This window comes from Ornithorhynchus anatinus, chromosome 20 (assembly GCF_004115215.2).
Source record: "Ornithorhynchus anatinus isolate Pmale09 chromosome 20, mOrnAna1.pri.v4, whole genome shotgun sequence".
NCBI classification, from domain to species: domain Eukaryota; kingdom Metazoa; phylum Chordata; class Mammalia; order Monotremata; family Ornithorhynchidae; genus Ornithorhynchus; species Ornithorhynchus anatinus.
Window position 1 is genome coordinate 289,385 of NC_041747.1, and position 11,700 is coordinate 301,084.

The following is an 11,700-nucleotide window of genomic DNA, read 5'->3' on the forward strand; positions in this document are numbered from 1 at the left end:
GACAACCCTTGCCTGCACCCACACAGAGATGATCTGGCTCCAAGGATCCAGAAGGGGCTGGGAGCGGGCTGTGGTGCCCTCTGATTCACTGGGGGTCAGGTGAGGGGAGAGAGGGGAAAGGAGCTGGAAGCATGAGGCAGCAGCATGACCTGACTGATTGACTGAAAGGTCTACAGGTGGAGGCTTCAGACAAACTCTGGATCCCATTTATTAATACTACTTTTACTACTAAAAGTGGTATTTGTTAGATACCGCACGCTCCGCTCCTCTGCCGCCCACCTCCTCGCCGTCCCTCGGTCTCGCCTATCCCGCCGTCGACCCCTGGGTCACGTCCTCCCGCGGTCCTGGAACGCCCTCCCTCCTCACCTCCGCCAAACTGATTCTCTTTCCCTCTTCAAAACCTTACTTAAAAATCACCTCCTCCAAGAGGCCTTCCCAGACTGAGCTCCTCTTCCCCCTCTACTCCCTCTGCCATCCCCCCTTTACCTCTCCGCAGCTAAAGCCTCATTTTCCCCTTTTCCCTCTGCTCCTCCACCTCTCCCTTCCCATCCCCACAGCACTGTACTTGTCCGCTCAACTGTATATATTTTCATTACCCTATTTATTTTGTTAATGAATTGTACATCGCCTTGATTCTATTTAGTTGCCATTGTTTTTACGAGATGTTCTTCCCCTTGACGCTGTTTAGTGCCATTGTTCTTGTCTGTCCGTCTCCCCCGATTAGACTGTAAGCCCGTCAAACGGCAGGGACTGTCTCTATCTGTTGCCGACTTGTTCATCCCAAGCGCTTAGTACAGTGCTCTGCACATAGTAAGCGCTCAATAAATACTATTGAATGAATACTTTCGATGCGTTAAGAACTGGGGTAGGTACCATGTAATCAGATAGGTACCATGTAATCAGATGGGACACACTCTTTGTCCCACTTGGGGTTCACAGTCTTAAAGAGGAGGGATTGTCTTAGGGCAGGGATTGTCACTCTTTGTTGTTGTATTGTACTTTCCCTCATGCTAGTACAGTGCTCAGCAGACAGTGTTTAATAAATATGATCGAATGAATGAATCAACAGTACTTTATCTTCATTTTACAGGTGAGGAAAATGAGGCACTGAGAGGTTAAGTGACTTGCCCTTAGTCACACAGCAGTTGCGTGATGGAGCCGGGATTAGAACCCAGGTCTCCTCACTCTCAGTCCTGCACTCTCACCAGTAGGCCATGCTGCTTCTCTATCCTTTGTGTTCACCATGGCACTGGCTGTCACCTCCCTTGGTCAGGGCTGGGCGGAGGCCCGCAAGCACTCATTCATTCATTCATTCATTCATTCATTCAATCATTTTTATTGAGTGCTTACTGTGTGAAGAGCACTGTACTAGGTGTTTGGGAAAGTACACTACGACAATAAACAGTGACATTTCCTACCTACAGTGAGCTTTGGTTCGAAGCCCTCGGGCAGCAAACATGAAAATGCCAACTTCGAGAAGACTGAATTCTGGGATCACACTCCCATTCCAGGCTTCCTCCATGCAGGGGTTATCAGGCCTGAGTTCCGTGTTTTGATTTCTTTCTTGGCCAACCCACAAAAACAGGTGTCACGCAATGACAGTAGAACAATTGAGAAGGAGTCGGTGACCACAGGATGAATCCAGAGGCTCAGCCCACCTGGGGTGAACAAAGCATTCCGTTGCAGGGTGGGTGGTGGTGGGTAGGAGATGGGCAAGGAGACTTTACCTCTAACGCTGGGTATGCCTGGGGAGAGGAAAGCAGGGGAACAAGATGAGACGTTAAGCAGGATTCTGCCGAAATCCAGGTCTCCTTTTCTCCTTCTGGACTGAGGCCTGGGGAACTTGTCCAACCTCCTCTCCTCCGTACCCTTCCCAACATGGTTCCCTGGCCAACTTGGCCTAATGACCAGTTTTTCTGCCCATGGCTTTTTTGGCTCCCCCCTATTGACATTCCCTGCAGGGCCTGGATCTGCCTTCCCCAGGGCATGGCAGCTGAGGAAGACCAGGGGGGACCATGGTTTTATGGACGGGCACAGTGGTAAGGAGAGAGAGTCCATGAGGGCAAGCAGGGCCTGGGGGTGAGGAACGGCATGGGTCTGGGAGTGGTCAGGGTGAGGAAGGGCTTTGGGAGAGTAAGTAGTTCCTGGGGAAATGAAGGGAAGGTCTCCCCCTCCTCTCTGACTCCTGTGGCCCCTCTCTGTCTCCCCACTCCTTCTCATGGGTTTCCTGGAACTTTGTTGCTTTCATCTTTCCCCCACTAGTGTGAGGAAACTCCCCAACCCACCTCTGCTTTGGCTCTGCCTAGCTTTTCTTAAACAGCCCCAGGCAAGAACAGAGGGTCTGGTTGTCTGTGTGGAGGGCCACTGGCAGAGTCTGACCTAAACTGAAGAGAATATGCAATCCCCCAGGCCCCTTCTTTGCTCCTGCGACTCTCAGTCACCCAGTCCCACAGCCTAGCTTCAAATCTGGGGTATTTGGTTCAATTGTATGTCTTAACATGCAGGCATTCCAATTAATCAATCATATTTATTGAGCACTTATTACATGCAGAGCACTGTACTAAGAGGTTGAGTTGGTAGACACATTCCCTGTCCTCAAAACGTTCACAGTCTAGAGGATTACAGACAGGGGAGGAACCCCATGCTAAGACAAACTTGAGCTCAGGGAGTACTGGGTCCAATGGCACAAGCATGTGCACAACCTTTTCTTTCCACACTGTGAGCATGTGCACAACATTTCTTCCAACTCGATGTCACAAGGAGCTTGAGCTCCGGGGAAGTACACACTTTGGATCTGTGCATCATTTCTAAGCCAACAAGCCCAAAGTCATTCTTGAGCGAACAAGCCAGAGTCATTCCCGGGCGAACAAGCCCAGAGTTATTCCCAAGCCAATGAGCTGGAGTCATTCCCGAGCCAACAAACCCAGAGCCAAAGAGTCTGGAGTCCTTCCCGAGCCACTGCTAGCTGGAGTTTGTGCTTACACAGACGGGCAGAAATGCAGCGATCCAGGACCTGTACAGCTTTGCAGGGTCTTAATTAGTTTGAACTAGATAGAAAGTATGTATGAGCCCGGGCCATGCATCCACCTGTGGAACCAGGGAAGCTCTGGGACCGGGGTCCTTGGGGGGCCCTGGGTCTGCGGTCTCAGAGGCACCAGGATGGCAGATAGGGCCCCTTCGGGAGGCCCTTGGGAGTGATAACGGGAATTGAAACCGCTGGAGCCTTTGGCAAGAAGGATTGCTATGGAAATGCCCCAGAAAGGAGTAACATGATTGGGCTCGAGCCTACAAGAATAGAACTTTTAAGGGGGCCAACTGACCAGGTGTCCAGATGCCGTGGTTAGACCACCACAGTTCTGCCATGGGTGGTTAGTCCAGTCTCCCGGCACCAACCCTGATGGAGCAGGGCACGTCGGGCCAGCCAGGCAGGCAGAGCAGCCGAGTCACTGTTTGCATTAGCCATGGGCCACAGGGCCAGCAGAGTCAGCCAGGGTGTTGGGTCATCACCCGAGTGGTTCTGGCTGGGAGCTGCCTGTCTGAGGCCTAACTGACGTGAGCGTGGACGCGGCCCGGAGCTCCTGCTCCAGGGGCAGCGATGCTCCGAGTGAGTCACAGGGGATGGTGGGAGAAACGCTCGCCCACACACGGGCTGGGCCAGAGCTTCTGCCGCCAAACCTGGGCCGGAGAGGACCCGGGGCATGGGTGCAGTGGGACAGGGACTTGTGGGTGCTGCTGGAGAGGGTGCTGGTGGGGGCCAATGGGGTGGATGCTGGTAGGATGGGAGCTGGTGGGTATTTGGGTGCCTGGGGCTGAGTTTGAGTTCCCCATGATCTTGAAAGGGAGGAGCTTTTAGTTGGACTCAATCACCTTGCCCCCTCCTATCTCACCTGCTCCTCTCCTTCTACAACCCAGCCTGCATACTTCACTCCTCTGGTGCTAACCTTCTCACTGTGCCTCTATTTCGACTGTCTTGTTGCCAACCCCTGGCCCACATCCTGCCTCTGGCCTGGAATGCCCTCCCTCCCCAAATCTGCCAGGCAATTATTCTCCCCCTTCACCTTCAGAGGCTTATTGAAGACACATCTCCTCCAAGAGGCCTTCCCAGTCTAAGCCCTACTTTTCCTTAACTCCCAGGCCCTTCTGCATCACCCTGACTTGTTCCCTTTGCTCTTAATCTCCCTCCCAGCCCCACTGCACTTACTAATATATCTGTAATTTTATTTATTTGTATTGATGTCAGTCTCCCCCCCTCTAGACTGTGAGCTCATTGTGGACAGGGATTGTCACTGTTTATTGTTGTGTTGTACTTTCCCAAGCGCTTAGTACAGTGCTCTGCCCACAGTAAGTGCTTAATAAATATGATTAAATGAAATGAATTGAATGGACATTAATAATAATAATGTTGGTATTTGTTAAGGGCTTACTACGTGCAGAACACTGTTCTAAGCCCTGGGGTAGATACAGGGGTATGAGGTTGTCCCACGTGAGGCTCACAGTCTTCATCCCCATTTTACAGATGAGAGAACTGAGGCACAGAGAAGTGAAGTGACTTGCCCAGTCACACAGCTGACAAGGGGCAGAGTCAGAATTCGAACCCATGACCTCTGACTCCCAAGCCCGGGCTCTTTCCACTGAGCCATGCTGCTTCTCTAAAAAACCAGAGCCATTAAAGCCCTGAAGCTCTGTCTCGGGTTGAATGGCCAGCCCTGGCTGCCAGTGTGACATCGGAACAAGTTTAGCAAGGAAGTCGTCGACTCTGACTCCGGCCTGGGTCAGTGTCCTGCAGGAAGAACAAGTCCACTTTTGGCCAGGTCAGGAGCCATCTGCTTTCTTCTCTGAAGATTCCCACATGGTCAGCAGCCTCTGGACTCGCCACTGGGCAGGGATTGTCTCTATCTGTGGCCGAATTGTACATTCCAAGCACTTAGTTCAGTGCTCTGCATATAGTAAGCATTCAGTAAATATTATTGAATGAATGAATGGATGAATTACTCCCTGGGTCATTTGGCTTCTACTGCCTCCCAGAGCCTCGTGTTCCCTGGACCAACTCACCCACCTGTAGGGCCTGGAGTAACCCAAGGACACAGGGGGTGGATTCTGCCCCTACTACAATATGCCTGGAAAGGGTGGAGGCATCTGGATCCCTGCACTGTATGTCCCTGGAACAGTTTAAAGTTCTCCCCTGATTAGCTCCCTTATCTCTCCTGCTGAGAATGTAGGTATGCTGAATTATAACCAGCTTTCGTGTTCTGATTGCATCCTCATTATTCCGGGGAAGAGGTGCTCTGTCCCCACTTCCCCCGTCATCACTGGAATAGTAAAGAACTTAAAACTATTACAGTTTACAACTAGACTGTAAGCTCATTTTGGGCAGGGAACGTGCCTGCTTATTGTTGTATTGGACTCTCCGAAATGCTTAGTACAGTACTCTGTGCACAGTAAGTGCTTAATAAATATGACCGAATGAATGAATTTAATGAAATATAATAATAATAATGATTTAATTACTATTATTCTTATTATCTTTGTTAAGTGTTCATTATGTGCCACACAATGTACTAAGTGCTGGGGTAGATCCACAGTCATCAGGTCAGGCACAGTCCTTGTCCCACATGGGGCTCACAGTCTTAGTAGGGGGGAGGACAGGTAGTATATGCCCACTTATGTATGAGGAAACTGAGGCACAAAGCAGTTAAGTGACTTGCCCAAGGTCATACAGCATGCAGATGGTGAGCCACCTTTCAGTTCTGTACTTTCCCCACTACGCCATGCAGTTTCTCTAAAAGTTAGAATGCTGGGGGCATTACAGACTACATCCTCACAACTCTGGGGCTCTACCCTCCTGCTTCAGCTTTGGTGTCCCAGTGGTCCAGATTCCCATCTTGGGTGAATGTCACATGACTGTCATGCCCCAGGGCAAGCTGAGGGCTCTCCAGCACTAGCTAAATCTCAACAAACTTTCCCCACAATAACTGCATCATGGGCATTACCACAGCTCTCATCAGTCAATCAATCAATGATTCATTCATTCAGAGGAATTTACTGAGTGCTTACTGTGTTCAGGGCACTGTATTAACCACTTGAACAGTACTTGGCCCCAGTTGAGTGCTCATTATGTCCCGGAGTGCTCTGCTGAGGTCAGTCATGAGATGATGTGGCTTGGACTGAGGCTGCTACCTCAGCAAGCTGGGTTGAACCTCTGAGTTGGGGTTGTGGTCTGTTCTGGAGAAAGGGAAAGGAAGGAGAGGGGAGTCAGGTGGGTGACAGTCTTAGCATCACCTTCTGCTCCGTGGTCTTTCCGTGGCCTTTCATATCCATATTCAGGCAGTCACTAAATCCTTCCTCTGTAATATTTCCTAGATTTGCCTCTTCCAGCCACCACCCAAATTCAGGCTCTCATCATCTCCAGGCTGGATGACCACAGCAGCCTTCTCCACTGGCTCCCTGCCTCCAGCCTCTCCCCCTCCAGAGTTCTTAGCATGGGGTAGTTGTGGCTCATCCTCTTAAAACCCCTGTCCTGACTCAGTGAGGAAAAGGAAAGTCTATTAAGAGTGGCAGATCAAGTGCAAACAGGAAATTAGGTGGGAGAAAAAGGAGTTTAGTTTCAAGACAATCAGCATTCTCTCTCTTACTTCAATCAGTGAATCAATGATATTTATTGAGTGCTTAATGTGTGCAGAGCATTGTAGTAAGAGCTTAGAAGAGTGCAGTACAAGAGTTGGTGGACAAGTTCCTTGCCCACAAGACCTTACAATCTGGAGGGTGCCATATTGGCAATACATTCTTTCTGTCAGTCTCCTGGAGGATAGGTTGGCTGGCCTTCTTGATTCAGTTTTCTCTATCAATAATATGAAGTGCCTACTCTGTGAAGAGCACTGTGTTAAGCACTTGGAAGAGTACAAGAGGGCTAAAAGACATGATCCCTGGACTGAAGTAGCTTACAGTCTTGCAGAAAAGACAATTATTAAAATAAATTACATATGGGGGAGTACATTGTATCACTGAGCAAATGTGCTGCCTAGGTTGCAAAAACCAGTGGTGTTCTCCAGCTGTCCAAGATGGGAGATCCTTGTTTGGGGGCAGGGTATGCCAGGCTGGTACTTATCCTCAGGTTACTCTGCTGGAGATGGAGTAGGTCCTTAAAACAATGTCCAAAATAAATTCATTCTAGAAAAACAGTCCTAAGCCATTAATTCACCAGAAAATCACAACTCCTCAAACTCTTCAAACTCAAACTCATTTTTCTTGAAACTTATTTTCTAGCTTCATTGCTCTTCACTGCATTAAAAAAAAGCCCAAACCTAAAACCATTGGTGAAGAGTCAGTTGAGCATGTATGCCAAGTGACTGTACCCTGCAGGCATAAAGAAACACTGTTGACAATGATACTGATGAGAATGATGAATAAACAGACTAACAGAAAACAGAGTGAACAGAAGGAACAGAGGAAAACTGGCATTTGGGGGAAAGGGTGAAAAGGATGTGACTGTTCTTTGCAGTGGTGGTAAAAATGGCACAGGGAAGCAGAGGTTGGGATATTGGGAGAGGGCAAGATTACCTTTGAGCTTCTCCAAACAAAGGAGTTCTGCGCAACTGGTGAAAAACTGTGGCTCATTTTGATGGTTGGTTCACTTTGGAAGCAGAAGGGCATTGCTAATTATCTCCTTCCACTGCACAGTTCTGCCATTGCCCAGGCTGGTGTGGAAGGGCAGAAATGGTGTGGACAAGAGCACGGGCCTGGGAGTCAGAAAGACCTGGGTTCTAATCCCAACTCCATCACTTGTCTGCTGTGTGACCTTGGGCAAATTACTTAACTTCTCTGAGCCTGTTACCTCATCTGTAAAATGGGGATTAAGATCTTGGCCCCATGTAATAACGTTGGTATTTGTTAAGCACTTACTATGTGCAGAGCACTGTTCTAAGTGCTGGGGTAGGTACAGGGTAACCATGTGAGGCTCACAGTCTTCATCCCCATTTTACAGATGAGGGAACTGAGGCACAGAGAAGTTAGTGACTTGTCCACAGTCACAGGGACTGATGTCGAACCTGATTATCTTATATCTACCCAGTGCCTGGCACATAGTAAGTGCTTAATCAATACCATAAAAAAAAGAAAGAGCTGCAGGGCCCTAGCAGCCAGGGAATTCCAAAATCGGAGGATTCCGATCCTGTCAGGGCCCTGCTGTCAGTAGACCGGACTGTAGGTAGGCTGGTGGCCAGGCCTGGTAGCTACTAGCCTATCCCAGACTCCTTGGTGGTGATGTTCCTTCTCAGTGCTGCACATGGAAACTGAGGGCTGGGCACTTGTTGCGCCCTCCTCCCCACCCCCACCGAGCTACCAGAATTGTGCCTGTGCCTAGGGGCTCAGGACAGCAGCCCTTTCTGAACTGGGCTGAACAGCTGTGCCATAGCAGGCAGGAAGATATAGTGGGGGTTGAGAATGGTTGGCTGAAGGAGAGATGGTGGGAGGTGGGGAACACAGTGAACGGGGGAGAAGGGGCGATATGTGTCCTTGCTGCGGCCAGCCGTTTTGTTTCCCAGTGGACTGGAATGGCTGAGCAGAAACACAGTCACAATAGGGAGTTCAGAACGAAGACACAGAGTCCTCATTGTCCTGGAGTGCCCTGTCCCAGCCCAGGATCTTGGGAGGCTACGGTAGAGCATCCGCTCCCAGTCTGAAAGAAGCCAGGAGCATTGTGTGAGGGACTTTGTATTTAGGGGATTAGAGCTGGAGTTTATTCTGGACTCCAAGGGCCAAGATCCCTTAGAACAACAAAGGGAGGGGAGCATGCAGGGAATGTCTTGGCTAAGCTCAGGATCACACTTCCTTTATCAGACACACTTCTCCCTCGCAAACCTGAACCCATCACTGACATAAAGCTTTCACCCCAAGGTCCCACAATGATTTTGTTGCATGACCTCAAGGCCAAACTCTGAACTCTGGTCAGGCAGCAGCAGTGGCCCTGCCTCAAGATATTGCCCCAGGGTTTTAAGGATTTGACATCATTCACTTTGGGTTATAAAATGGAGCCAGCGACATGTTTATGGGGAAGCTGAATTTTGCCTTCTAACTAAGGACAAAAGAGGGGTCCAGGACCCCTCCCAGGCAGGTGGAGGGTTTGCTGCCCTGGGAAACCCCACAGCCTCTCCCAGCAGCAATCATCATTTGACCTATTTCCACGAGGGGTGGACTGGCCCCAAATCTCCAGCCCAGGGTGGACACTAAACCTGAAGACACTTGTTCATTCATTCACTCACTCAATCGATCAATAGTATTTACTGAGCACCTACTCTGTTCAGAGCACTGTACTAAGCACTTAATATTTATTTATATTAATGCCTGTCTTCCCCTCTAGACTGTAAGCTTCTTATGTGCAGGAAATGTAATTGTTGTACCTAAGTGCTTAACACAGTGATCTGCACACAGTAAGTGCTTAATAAATATGAATGATCATTGTACTCTCCCAAGTGCTTAGTACAGTGCTCTGCACATAGTGTTTGATAAATACTATTGATTGATTGATTGAGAGTGCAATAGAGTTATCAGACATGATCTCTGACCTCAAGGAGTTTACAGTCTAGTCAGGGAGACAGGCATAAAAATAAATGCTAGGCAGGGGAAAGCAACTAAGTATAAACCTATGGACGTACATACTATAGGGGGATAGTGGCAGGTAGGGTCATGTCTTGTCAGTGAGCTTGCCTCCATCCTGCCCTGGCACCCAGCACAGCCCAGCAGATCCCATATGATACCCAGGTTTCCTGCCCTGGGTGACCCATTTCAAACTTGGCTACAAAAGGACCATTGTCCCCTCGAAGGCAGTAGTACACAGGGGCCCCACTGAGCCAGAACATTTAAGACGTCTCAGCCTGCTCCACGCCCCACGAGTTACCAGAAAAAGCCACCCACCCCAGGCCTGCACTGGCTGTTCCAGGTACCCATTGGGGATGAGAGCCATTCTGCAACTGGATGAGCAGGAGGGTGAGCAGGGGATGAGACAGGGGTCTGCCCTCTCTCCAGTCCTGGGCCAACAGAGGAAGGCCTAGGCACTCTGGATCCTGCTTCAGCCACTGGCAGCCAATTATCTCATGAGCCACCAGTGTGACGGCCTGCGAAATGCAGAGAGAGCAGGGTGGGAGGTTTCCCCAGCTGCACGTGAGCCTGTCCCTCCCCAGGCATTAGCCAGGCCAAAATCTTTCAAGGCACAAAAGAATCTTTCATGCTTGTCAGGTTTGGCTTCTTTTGGGGGACTTCCCACCCTTCCCCTCCCCCCCACCAGCACCCCTTCTCTCAGGTGAGTGTTTAGGATTGACACCCTGTCAAGGAACAATTGTGGGTGCGGGGAGAAAGACACCCCATCACTAAACAGGAGGCCGAGACTCGTAAGGGCAGACTCAAGCGGCCCCAATGTCTTTGGAGATATTCCTGGTTGAACCTTGGGCTTACCACTTGGACTTTCTTGGACAAACGGGTCATTTTTGAGGGAGAAGAAACCAAAGGGAGCAGCTAAATGCAGGAGACATTTCCCCAGGGGGCAGACCAATGGTTCACCCTGCCATGTACCCTGAGGATGTCCCCAGCGGGTGTTTGGACAGACAGTAAGGTGGCATTCTCCCCTCCTCATCCTTGTGTTAAGGATCTCCTTCTTGCACTCCAAACTGCCTTCCAGTAACTCGGGATGCAAGGTCATTCCCGAGTTGAACCAGGCCCCTCCTTAGCTGGTCGAACTTACATGGCCTAGCCCTCTATCATCCCTGTTCTTTCCATCCCATGGCAACAGGGGCTACTTCATCCCCATACTATCTCCTCTCGTGACTGGATGCCAGGGAGGGCATCGCGATGATGCTGTTCATCCAGGCAGCTGGTTGGCATTATCGGGGCCCACACTAACTAGGTGGTAGTTGTCTGGCCAGGAATATGTCTAATTCCTACATGCATATTCTACCCCAGTGTTTAGCACAGTGTTTTGCATGCAGTAAGTGCTTACTACTATTTCTACTACTTCTATAACCCTAAGCCTAATTTCTTCTACTAACTACTACTTCTTCTACTAATAGCACCCCTTCTGTTCTCCTGCAGGGCAACATCTCGTAGGACCCACTGCGATTGTGTGTGGTTGCCCTCAGGCTCCATGGGACTGTGCTGTAGGTATTGGCATAAGGACAGTCCAGTGCCTGGTCCGGGATTTCCTCTGCCTTTACCCCAGGAAGACGGTCTTCATGGGGACTGGAAAGCAGTGGGTGGGGTGACACATTCCCATTGTGCATCTGCTTGGAGATACTGAAGGCTCTTGGAGCACTTGGAAAGAGAGGAAGTGGTGTTGCCCCTCTGAGAGATGATGTGAGCCCGGCAGCATAGTGATGACTCCCTCGTTAACCCTGCCCACGTTTCTACACCCCCATTCATCCTGGCCCTGATGCTGACTTCACGATGATGTCAGTTTGGACAGTAGCCGAGGTATAACTGAACTGTCTACAGTCTGTCTGTTGGTCTACCTGTCTGCCTGGGCAGATGTTTGTCAAACTGGTTGATGGGGTGCACGTCCCATGTTCACTCCAGCTCTAGGCCCACGGGCAGGTCGGCCCCACCCAGGGCACCTTACCCTCTCGGTGCTTCAGTTTCTCAAACCTTGAAAGGACGAGGCCCTCGCTTACCACCTACCTGGTTGCCTCCCACAGTGGGCTTAGGCCCTGAGATAAC